Raw genomic sequence first — 12098 nt, 5'->3', positions numbered from 1 at the left:
TTCATCTAGGGTTATAGGCTCGATGACCTAAACACATTTATTTACATGGAAATATTTCCGCAAAAAATCCGTTGATGTTAAATCGGGCGACCGAATGGGCCAATGGTTAGGACCAGAGCGTCATAATACTCTCATAGGAAATCTGTTATTCAGTTCTTGCAAAACACCACCACCGGAAAGGGCCGGGTGGCCATCACGCTGCTTTCGCATACAGCCTCTAATGTTCAGACTGACATTTCCAAGCTGAGCACTAAAATAATTAATGTAAAAATATTTATACATCTCACCTGTGACAGTACGTGAGAAATAGTGTGGACGGATGATTTCATCTCCAAGGATTTCACATCCCACTTTTATCGATCATCTCCTTCGACCATCGACAAGATATACCCAAAGAGAATTTTCTGTGGCCTGGTAATGCATATAACGACGATGAATTCCAGCGTAGTTTGTGAACTTGGATTCACTGGAGAACACAACACTTTGTAAGGCAGCCAATTACAGTTATTCACTGCCTACTCGCAAGGAGTAAGTCAACGACTTAAAATAATTTCCAAGTTGCTCCTGAGTTAATAACAGGTGCTGCAAGGGTGAAACTTGTGATCCAGCACCATTCACAACTCACATGTAAGGCTGATACCAGTGACCGCAGCAAATTCTCATAACATGACTTGAAAATAATTTGGTATAGCAGCTCAAATAAACACTTGCATATCCTCATTTCATGTTGGTATTCTTCTATTACAGTCACACCTACTTAAAGTTGTTGTTCAGAATGTAAGGAAGTGATGACTGCTAAAGCTGTACGACTGGGATGATCACGACATAAAAAATGGCTACTTCACTTGCATACAGTCAGCGTTCGCTGAGCATCAACAATTTGCCAAAGTACTTGTTGGGTGTCGTGTATGCCTCTTTTATTACACGTTAGTATCCGTTGGAGGCCGAAACGCGATTAATTGCGCATTTCGATTAGAAGATATGATCCTAAATCTAACCTGGCTTTAAAAATGGCATCGAGGAAACTTGTCGGTTCGTGGCTCCAACAATCTCGAATCTCGTCCGCAGCTTGTTCAGAATGCACGTTGAGTTGCACATTCAGGAAAATGGTGACTCATTTGAACAGCATCTGAAAATTCATTTGAACATAGCCAGTATAGCAATGTGCATGCACCCCCAAAACTTCGAAAGTTTCTAGGTCCTACAAAAACGATAAAAATTAGACTTAAATTAATTTTTAAAAAGCTGGTTTAAATACGTGAGCAACGTGATTGAAAAAGAAAAATGATTTTCTGTCAAAAAAGCTTTGTTGCCAATCTCTGTAAAATAAGTAAATTACGTTTCTTATGTGTACCCAAAGTTACGAAGAAAACACTGTGCATGTACAGACAGCCATAGGTATTTTTTAGATAGAGTTCTTAAATGGTTTGAATATACACACAACAAACAGCAGTTTTCTAAGTAGACAAGTACTATTGTAAAAAGAAAGCGTGAGGCAAAGTATCTCATATGCTTCTGCGAGATTTTTCAAAGAGAAGCGGCAGGTTACTCACATTTATCGCGGAAGTACTGTACGTCATAGATCGGCTAGTAGGTAAAGTACCACCAAAATTAATTAAAGCTGCTTATAATTTCAAACAATTGCTGCCACGTTAGAGTGAAGGTTTTATAGTCAAAGTATTGCGCACGAGATAAATTGTTTCATGTGCTGAAAAGCTGTAAATGTGGGCATAACGCCGGGCGCGGTGGCCGTGCGGTTCTAGGCACTGCAGTCCGGAACCGCGGGACTGCTACGGTCGCAGGTTCGAATCCTGCCTCGGGCATGGATGTGTGTGATGTCCTTAGGTTAGTTAGGTTTAAGTAGTTCTAAGTTCTAGGGGACTGATGACCTAAGATGTTAAGTCCCATAGTGCTCAGAGCCATTTGAACCATTTTTTTTGTGGGCATAACATTCAAAAGCAACATGAGTTCGTTATAGCTTCAGACAACTTCTGTCCCTAAAACTTCTCCGTCGTGGTTGTATTATTAGGTTATGAAGACGCCTGTTTCCTGCAGAACATAAGTGATTTGTTTTCATGCAGAAAATCACAACAAGGACAGAACTCATTCTTGTATTTGCTACTTGTTTCATTATGTCGAAAGCAGTTTTTGTGGTTTGAGGGTATGGTAAAAGTTATTGTAGATCAGGGACGGCCAAGAATTCTGCATGAGTGCGAAGCTCATGGATACGTGCAGATCTGTCACCCGAGTGCACATTTCCTCCACTGTAACCCTACACTCACTGAGTAGGAATAAGGGGAAGAGAAGGGGAAACTTGAACGCTCTGCATTATATGGCAATGTGGTCACACAGGGAACACAGAACTACTTTGCTTGCGACTTCGGTTTCATATACCTCATCAGCCTACTAACTAAAACTATTTTCAATTTAGTTTGATTATTTTATGCTTGCTGAATGCAGAACAAAAATTTCTACCTAGTACGGATGGACGCAAATAATTCTGCAGATTTTCGCACCCACTCCACACGTAATAACGAGTAATTTAGCTATATAATCGAAAAAAGCCTGCCCCACACATTTGTTGGCCAAAACAATGAATCACGTTCGTAATCTCATGATGGGTACATGACAACTTTGCACGAGGAAAAAACATAGAAATCTTGTAGAGTTTTAATGTAAAAGAATTTTCCTAAACGAGAATCGCACTGCAGATAGTTAAGTTTCATTGCACATCACGAGAACGCTGCAAGTGCAACGGCAAAAGTCTCGGAAGATATGAGATTGGCAGTGTCCTCAAAACGTTTAAACAACGATTCCTGTAATATTTTCCACGCCGTAACAGATTCTTCAAAATTCATATTTTACTTAACACCAGTGAGCTCAGGCAAGAGGAGGTGTGTTAGGCCACACGTTGTCCCTTCTACAATTCAGTTTTTTTAAAATGCATCCACTAGTTCGGAAATAAGTTGTTGCTTACCTAGAAACGTCTTACTGTGAGCAGTGTTCAGTAAAGTATACTTTAATTGCCAGTTCTGCAATCCATTCCAGGTGTTCTAATTTTCGTTCTTGCCTTACTTCATCCTTCAGACAATCTATGACAGCAGTTCATAATTTTAAAACTCGTCCCACACGTGCCCCTTCATTTAATCAACGTACTTTGCAAGAATAGTAACGACTTCATATTCTTCACTCAGCTCCATTAAAAACTGTTGCGGCTGGCGGTATAATACGGCATGCAACCTCAGAAAATTTACTATTCATACCATCAGTTTTATCATATGGCCGACGCCTGCAAATTACTGTTTGACGTACAAAACAATAAATACCGTATAAATTGTCAGTCGAAAGTTGCAATCTCTTGCTCTTTGATAGTCAACTAAATTTTCAGATTCTTTTTGTGTGGTGTTGTAATGCTGTTCCATATAAAAAATTCCGTATCGATTGATTATGTGACTGCATAATATATAATGAAAGTTTTCGTCCTTTTCTTGTATGATACCTATTTGTTTTTAAAGAAGTTTTGCGATTCATCGCTAGACTGCCTCCTTTTGTCAAAATGTCACATTACCTGTGTACTTTCTTTAGACTACGAACAAAATTCTAAGAATAAACAGCGCTGAAATTTTGGAAATTTGTGGTAAGGTCTGATGGGACCAAACTGCTGAAGTCATCGGTCCCTAAGCTTATGCATTACTTAATCTAACTTAAACTAACTTACGCTAGGGACAACACACACACCCGTGTTCGAGGGAGGACTCGAACCTCCAACAGGGGGACCCACGCGGACCGTGACAAGACGCCCTAGACCGCGCGGCAAACAGCGCTGACACCACGATTTTGCCTAATTTAAGAAAGCAGTGCTGGTCGAAAGATACCGCATTAAATGCCGGAAGAAATGGTGTTGAATGGCAGAGTTGAATAAAAGATCACGTTGTACCGAGCAGCTACGAGTAAAACCGAGTGATGTCGAGACGTACCTACTAATGCCGAGAAAAGACGTCCTTTGGACCATACTCGTGCTGCACATTATGCACTCATACGATTTTACACGCCGTGGCTGACCCTGTTGCAAGTGACACGGCATTTGGTTAACTACCCAAACTATGAATGGTTCCACCAACAAACTCTGTTATGCACCGATATATCACGACCGTAGCATAACGTCTCTCAATTCATTCAGTGTGTGTTTTTTCGGTTGTTTGAGAAAAGCACCACTCTGAATCACTATTCAAAGATACGTCGTACTATCGTTTTGTGTGTGGTTTCCTGTATAGGTAATCTATACTTTACTAAAACCTCAGCCACGTAATAATGTGAGCTCTTCATTCTTCTTCGTACCTGTAACTGATTTATAGTGTTCTTTCGATTTCATATAGGCTCGTAGTATATCTAACCATGATACGGTCTTTAGACAATACCATTTCTCTTTGTCATCAGTCTGACTTGTTTGATGAGGCCTGCCATGGCAGACTCCTGAACCTCTTCAACCTCGAGAAGCACTTGCACACGCCACCTGAAATTAGTTGTTGAATATATTTTATTCCCTGTCTTCACCTTTTTACCATCTACAGCTTCCCTAGTACCATGGAAGTTTTCCTTTAATGTGTAAGGACAAGTTCTATTGAAACCAATCAGCATTAGCAATGGTTTGATCTTCAAAGTTAAAACCTGCGAGAGCTGCCTGCTCGTCACCACAGTAAACAGCTTTACATTTTATGCAACATTCCATTAATAATTTGGCCCCTGCACACAATGGTAACAACATCAAACAGAAACAACACCTTAGTGCATTCCTGATTATATTTGACAAACTAGGATCACCTCACCCTTGGAGAAGTTGTAGGTCAAAAGGAATCAAAATGGAGGTCGATTCCACAAATAAGTAAAGTTTTACTCAGATTTAAATATCACATGGATGTTACTCCATGCTACTTTTGGGAAACAAAAACACAGAAAATTAACATGAAAAAATGAAACTAATAATTTGGGACTTTGATCGACCTTGTTAGGAAGACTGAAAAGAAAACAAACGAAAGTTCCTCACTTGCGCGATTCTCATTTTCAAACATACTAGAGGAAAAACCTAATGAACTCCACATTCAAGATGCACAAACAACCAGATAAATGGGAGATTCTTGGAATACAGATTCTGAAATATGAAACTAACACCTCATGTTAATGCAAAATGCCGCTCTCACATCTTCAACGTGCAGCAGTCAGCACGGGATAATAGTCAGGAAACCAAACAATTGGCCAGGGGCGACTCCGAAGAAACGAGTGATCAAAACGTAAAGTTCTCTGTTCTCAGTCCAAACTCTGCTGCATGGGTGACAACGCACTTGCAGCCATTGTGACTTACGTAAAAGTGCCTCGAAGCGTGAGAAAAGAGAGGAGAGCTAAAAAATATTCCCTGATAAATATCTCACATATACCCATAGACTGTATCTTAGGTTGGCACAGAATTTCGGACGGTCTTTTACAAGTGCTTGACCAAGCGTACACGATGTGCAGAAGCGAAGGTAATACACAGGGCTGGCAGAACAGAAGTAATGTTGAGAGGGTGCGATATTTCTCAGATTTTGCGGGAACGGAAAGGCCGGACTTCTGTTGATATCCGTGGTCGATTGATATTTGCTACATCTGAAATGAGCACTAGGAGCCCCAGACACTGTTGTAGCCGCGCCTAAGGGATTTACTCCTAGAAAGAGCAACTTCGGAATATGCAGGCTAGGCTGTCGGAGCCACTGTACGGTGCCACTCAGCTTCGGTAAAGCCTTCTTGCTGCAGACACAGAGTAAACATCGGAAGTCCTGGAATCAACAACTTCTCTTGAGAATCTTCAGCCACTAACCAGCAGGCAGTACTGAGCACTTAATATAGGAAATAAAATGTAACGGAACTGACACAGGATCGACAAGCGGGGTAACCAGTCGCTTTGTATCACCTTGTCTTCAGTGTCTTCTACATACGTTATGCGTTACCACTGTGAGTCCTCCTGTAATTTCCTCCTTTCTTATCTTAACAATCCACCTAATTTTCAACAACCTTCCATAGTACCACATACCAACCGCATGACCGGCCTTTGTGGCCGTGTGGTTCTAGGCGCTTCAATCTGGAACCGCGTGACCGCTACGTTCGCAGGTTCGAATTCTGCCTCGGGCATGGGTGTGTGTGATGTCCTTAGATTAGTTAGGTTTAAGTAGTTCTAAGTTCTAGGGGATTGATGACCTAAGATGTTAAGTCTCATAGTGCTCAGAGCCATTTGAACCATTTTTTGAACCAACCGCATTGTTTATTTTCTATTCCGGTTTCCGTATGGTCTACAATTCACACCCATACAATGCTGTGTTCCAAATGGTTCACTCTAGTTACGTATTCTGTAGACAATGAACTGTTCATTTCCATTCAGTATTCCGTTAATTCCAGCTTGCTTTCACTGATAACAGCAAAGTCATCGACGAATGTTATCGTATATATTATTTCACCATGAATTTTAATTGCACTTCCGAATGTATCTTTTATTTCCCCTATCTCTTCCTTGATGCACAGATTGAACAGTAGGGAATAAAGGTTGAATCCCTATCTTAAATCCTCTTTAGTCCGCCCGCTTCATTCTTGGCCTTCAATTTTCATTGTTCCGTCATAGTTCTTTTCACGCATGTCGGTATGGCTGCCACAGCATGCTTACCTAACATGCTATAAAACCCCATGCATAAAAACTGAATTTTTCAGTGCCCATATCGTTGGTTCTATTGGTGATAAAAAGGTAGGTTCAAATGTTTTGGATTTCCCTTGAGCTGGAGTCTATTTACATAGACAACAGAACAAGCTTCATAGTGTCACTGACCTACAGTGGAGTATCGAACTATGAATATTACAGACTTTCTCTGCTTAGGGAAATGGAGCGAATCTTTTCTTTTTGCATCTGAAGTGGTCTGCGGTGGGCTTGATGAGACTTGTCGAGGCACCATTGATTCGTGGGTGGCACCCAGGAAAATCCCACAAAAATGGTTCCATACAATATTTTCACTGTCACCAGCAGACCAAAAACCAGCCGAGGATTCCACTATGGCTAAGCACAGCAAATGACTGGAATTTTTATGATATATTCGTAGGATTCCAATCTCGAACAACCTGAAAATTTTTTTGATGTCTTTATCCATTTCTAAGATACAGAGATTCAGAATTACCCTACTTGTGCACGTAAAATCCACAGTGAGCCGAAACGTAGTTTATAAAGTAGCACAGAGAAATATTCTGAGAAGTGCCTCCGTTATCATCTGACAACCCCATTTTGTAGTACTGAGCGACTTGTAAAATTTTTTTGCACTTATAATCAGGTGCAAAATTAGTTTTGGGTTAATTTAGTTTCACATAAGTAAACTATCTAAATTCTACTGACCATTACACTTTTTTCAAATGAGTTACACGCACTGCTGCAGCAGGGAAAAGAAGGGAACCAGCGGGAAGATATTCCCATAGGACCACAAAGAGTACGAATATGTTGCAATTTGTTTAAAACGCTGACTGAAAAGGGAGGTACCAGCTGCCTCGCTCTTCCTCAACACCTTTAAAATTTTTTCCAAAAATTTTATCATGCGAACGTATTCGTACTTCTTTATGCTGAGAGAGAAGAAGATGAGAGCAGGCTCAAAGTGACGGAAAAGTAATAAATACTAGAAGATACTAGATAGACGCAGCCGGCCGAAGTGACCGTGCGGTTAAAGGCGCTGCGGTCTGGAACCGCAAAACCGCTACGGTCGCAGGTTCGAATCCTGCCTCGGGCATGGATGTTTGTGATGTCCTTAGGTTAGTTAGGTTTAACTAGTTCTAAGTTCTAGGGGACTAATGACCTCAGAAGTTGAGTCCCATAGTGCTCAGAGCCATTTGAACCATTTAGATAGACGCACAGCGAGTAGTGGGTGTGAGTCAGTATCAGTAACGGGAGTTTTCGGGAGTGTGAGGTGAGTTGCATGTTAAAACGGTTGCTAAATACGTTCCCTCATGCAAAATTTTTGGGAAAATTATCAAAGGTCCTGAGGAAGATAGGATGAGGTAGATGGCACCCCACCTTTCAGTCAAAGCCTCTTAAAGAAAGAGGAACATATTTGTATTCTTTTGTGCTTCGATAGAAGCAATTTTCCGCTGATTGTATATTACCTGTCTTTCTCTATAGTATGTAATTACTGTTCTGAGAATTACGAACTTCTAGCACAAGCTTGCTTAGTTGTACGCTTTTCCTAGATCTTCAAATCCTATGAACGTGTTTTCGTTTTGTTTTGGTTATCAAGCGTAATGTCAGAACTGCCTCTTTGGTGCCTTTACCTACCCTACAGTCAGATTGATGATCTTGGTTGCAAGCAATTGATAGTTGTTCTGAGAAACTGGGCAGTAACGTCTCAACGAAGTCTCATAAACAAGATATTTCAAGCACAACGACTGTAAATTTTTTATGCTAGTAAGTCATTATTTTCAAATATTTCTATATAACGACATATTTTTAAAATAGTAAATTATGTCAACCTTTTTATATTTAAAGGTACATTGCTGGGTACTTAATATTGTTTAGTTGGAAACTGAGCGCACTTACATCTACATCTACATCTACATCTACATTGATACTCCGCAAGCCACCCAACGGTGTGTGGCGGAGGGCACTTTACGTGCCACTGTCATTACCTCCCTTTCCTGTTCCAGTCGCGTATGGTTCGCGGGAAGAACGACTGTCTGAAAGCCTCCGTACGCGCTCTAATCTCTCTAATTTTACATTCGTGATCTCCTCGGGAAGTATAAGTAGGGGGAAGCAATATATTCGATAACTCATCCAGAAACGCACCCTCTCGAAACCTGGCGAGCAAGCTACACCGCGATGCAGAGCGCCTCTCTTGCAGAGTCTGCCACTTGAGTTTATTAAACATCTCCGTAACGCTATCACGGTTACCAAATAACCCAGTGACGAAACGCGCCGCTCTTCTTTGGATCTTCTCTATCTCCTCCGTCAACCCGACCTGGTACGGATCCCACACTGATGAGCAATACTCAAGTATAGGTCGAACGAGTGTTTTGTAAGCCACCTCCTTTGTTGATGGACTACATTTTCTAAGCACTCTCCCAATGAATCTCAACCTGGTACCCGCCTTACCAACAATTATTTTTATATGATCATTCCACTTCAAATCGTTCCGTACGCATACTCCCAGATATTTTACAGAAGTAACTGCTACCAGTGTTTGTTCCGCTATCATATAGTCATACAATAAAGGATCCTTCTTTCTATGTATTCGCAATACATTACATTTGTCTATGTTAAGGGTCAGTTGCCACTCCCTGCACCAAGTGCCTATCCGCTGCAGATCTTCCTGTATTTCGCTACAATTTTCTAATGCTGCAACTTCTCTGTATACTACAGCATCATCCGCGAAAAGCCGCATGGAACTTCCGACACTATCTACTAAGTCATTTATATATATTGTGAAAAGCAATGGTCCCATAACACTCCCCTGTGGCACGCCAGAGGTTACTTTAACGTCTGTAGACGTCTCTCCATTGATAACAACATGCTGTGTTCTGTTTGCTAAAAACTCTTCAATCCAGCCACACAGCTGGTCTGATATTCCGTAGGCTCTTACTTTGTTTATCAGGCGACAGTGCGGAACTGTATCGAACGCCTTCCGGAAGTCAAGAAAAATAGCATCTACCTGGGAGCCTGTATCTAATATTTTCTGGGTCTCATGAACAAATAAGGCGAGTTGGGTCTCACACGATCGCTGTTTCCGGAATCCATGTTGATTCCTACATAGTAGATTCTGGGTTTCCAGAAATGACATGATACGCGAGCAAAATACATGTTCTAAAATTCTACAAGAGATCGACGTAAGAGATATAGGTCTATAGTTTTGCGCATCTGCTCGACGACCCTTCTTGAAGACTGGGACTATCTGTGCTCTTTTCCAATCATTTGGAACCCTCCGTTCCTCTAGAGACTTGCGGTACACGGCTGTTAGAAGGGGGGCAAGTTCTTTCGCGTACTCTGTGTAGAATCGAATTGGTATCCCGTCAGGTGCAGTGGACTTTCCTCTATTGAGTGATTCCAGTTGCTTTTATATTCCTTGGACACTTATTTCGATGTCAGCCATTTTTTCGTTTGTGCGAGGATTTAGAGAAGAAACTGCAGTGCGGTCTTCCTCTGTGAAACAGCTTTGGAAAAAGGTGTTTAGTATTTCAGCTTTACGCGTGTCATCCTCTGTTTCAATGCCATCATCATCCCGTAGCATGGGTTACGTTGACTTACCACTGTTTAATTTGTGGGCGATTTGACGAAATATTACTGTGAAACTTCGCAAAAATACAATTTTATAAAAAATGCAATTTTATAATGTCCGAAATATTTCAGTTTATGATACTGAGATTTGCATTACCAGTTTTTGCAACAGTAAACCATAACAAACTAAATAATTAATCTATGGTTCAGTACAATATAAATTTGATGTTATCATCGTCAACAATGTTAAGGATGGCCCTTAATTTTTCTGCCATCACACTTTCACATAAATTCAATAAAATACGTTAATGGACAGGAATTCGCATTGCTTATTTGGTTTAACAGTTATCTATATTTACCTGAGTACCAACAAATTTTGAAGTGCTTTTGAGTTTGGGCGCATCATCCTCAGACTTGTGCAAATGATCTCAGAAAAGCATTTACAATGCACAAACACTGTACACATTATTACTACCGGCATGGCTGTGACACTTAACAAACCGACAAAGTAAGAATATAAAATCATAGACAGATTTGCCATTTCTCCGTTAACGCGGAGCTTTTAGCTAACATGAATGAGCACACCACGTACCCTGTTTTACATGCAGTCATTCTGATTCTCATCTGCCGTACCTTAACAATGTTAACAGCAGAGGTCTTCGGGTCATCGTCATCTAACAGATCATTTTTTCCGCTCTCCGATGCATTTTAAGCTGATAGTGTGAAAATTCTCGCAGTTATCTGTGCTTCTGCTTTCCGGATTACGTGATAATTTTATGAAACTCTGATAATATCAACAGATTCATAGATTGTACATGCCAACTTGGATAATTGTTTCGTTGCTGATTCAGCCAATGATTTTACAAATTTAGAAGGAATGCTGTGTTTTGGAATTCTTCCAAAGCTCATTTTGAGTCTCACTCTAAATCTCACTTTCTTCCAACTCCCATTTTTTCTTTTTTCTTCCTTCGTGTTAGCGGACAGTTCATTGCCATCTTAGAGGTCTTCATTGTATTCTTCCCACCTCTCTACTGCGTTCAATCTTTGTTTCTTCTAGTGGGATACGGCCTCCTTGTCAACCTTTTCATCTCGGCGTAGCACTTGCAGCTAACGTCCTCAATTGTTTGCTGGATGCATACCAGTCTCTGTCTTCCCCTGCAGCTTTTTCCCTCTACAGCTCTCTCTCTAGTACCATGGAAGTTATTCCTTATGTCTGTCTTAGAAGATGTCCTATGGTCCTGTCTCTTCTTTGTGTCTGTGTTTTCGGTATATATCTTTCCTCGACGGTTCACCAGAGAACCTTCTGATTCCTTACCTTAACAGCCCACCTAACTTCCAACGTTCTTCTGCAGCACCACATTTCACGTGCTTCTATTCCCTTCTGTTCCAGTTTTCCCATGCTCCATGTCTCACTGCTATACAATGCTCCAGCCGTACATTTTCATAAATTTCTTTCTCAAATTAAACCGAGCACTTTATTTTTGGTCGACCACTCTTATCACTCTCTCTTGCCTCTTGTGCATATCGTATATTATCCGCCTTCCGTTTAGTTAACCCCTATTTTTCTTAGGATTTCGACATCTTGTCCATATTACGTTGTCGAACGCTTTTCCGAGGTCGACAAATCCTATGAACGTGTTTCGATTTTTCTTCAGTCTTGCTTCCATTATCGATCACAACTTCACTACTATCTCTCTGGTGCTTTTACCTTTCCTAAAGCGAAACTCATCGTTAGCTAACTGATCCTCAATTTTCTTTTCCTTTCTTCCGTATATTATCCTTGTCAGCAACTTAGATGCATGAGCTGTTAACTAATTATGCGGTAATTCTCGCACTT

The sequence above is a fragment of the Schistocerca serialis genome, chromosome 5 (assembly GCF_023864345.2).
Source record: "Schistocerca serialis cubense isolate TAMUIC-IGC-003099 chromosome 5, iqSchSeri2.2, whole genome shotgun sequence".
Taxonomy (NCBI): Eukaryota; Metazoa; Arthropoda; class Insecta; order Orthoptera; family Acrididae; genus Schistocerca; species Schistocerca serialis.
The sequence above is the reverse complement of the archived record's forward strand: the minus strand, read 5'-3'. Positions refer to the sequence as shown.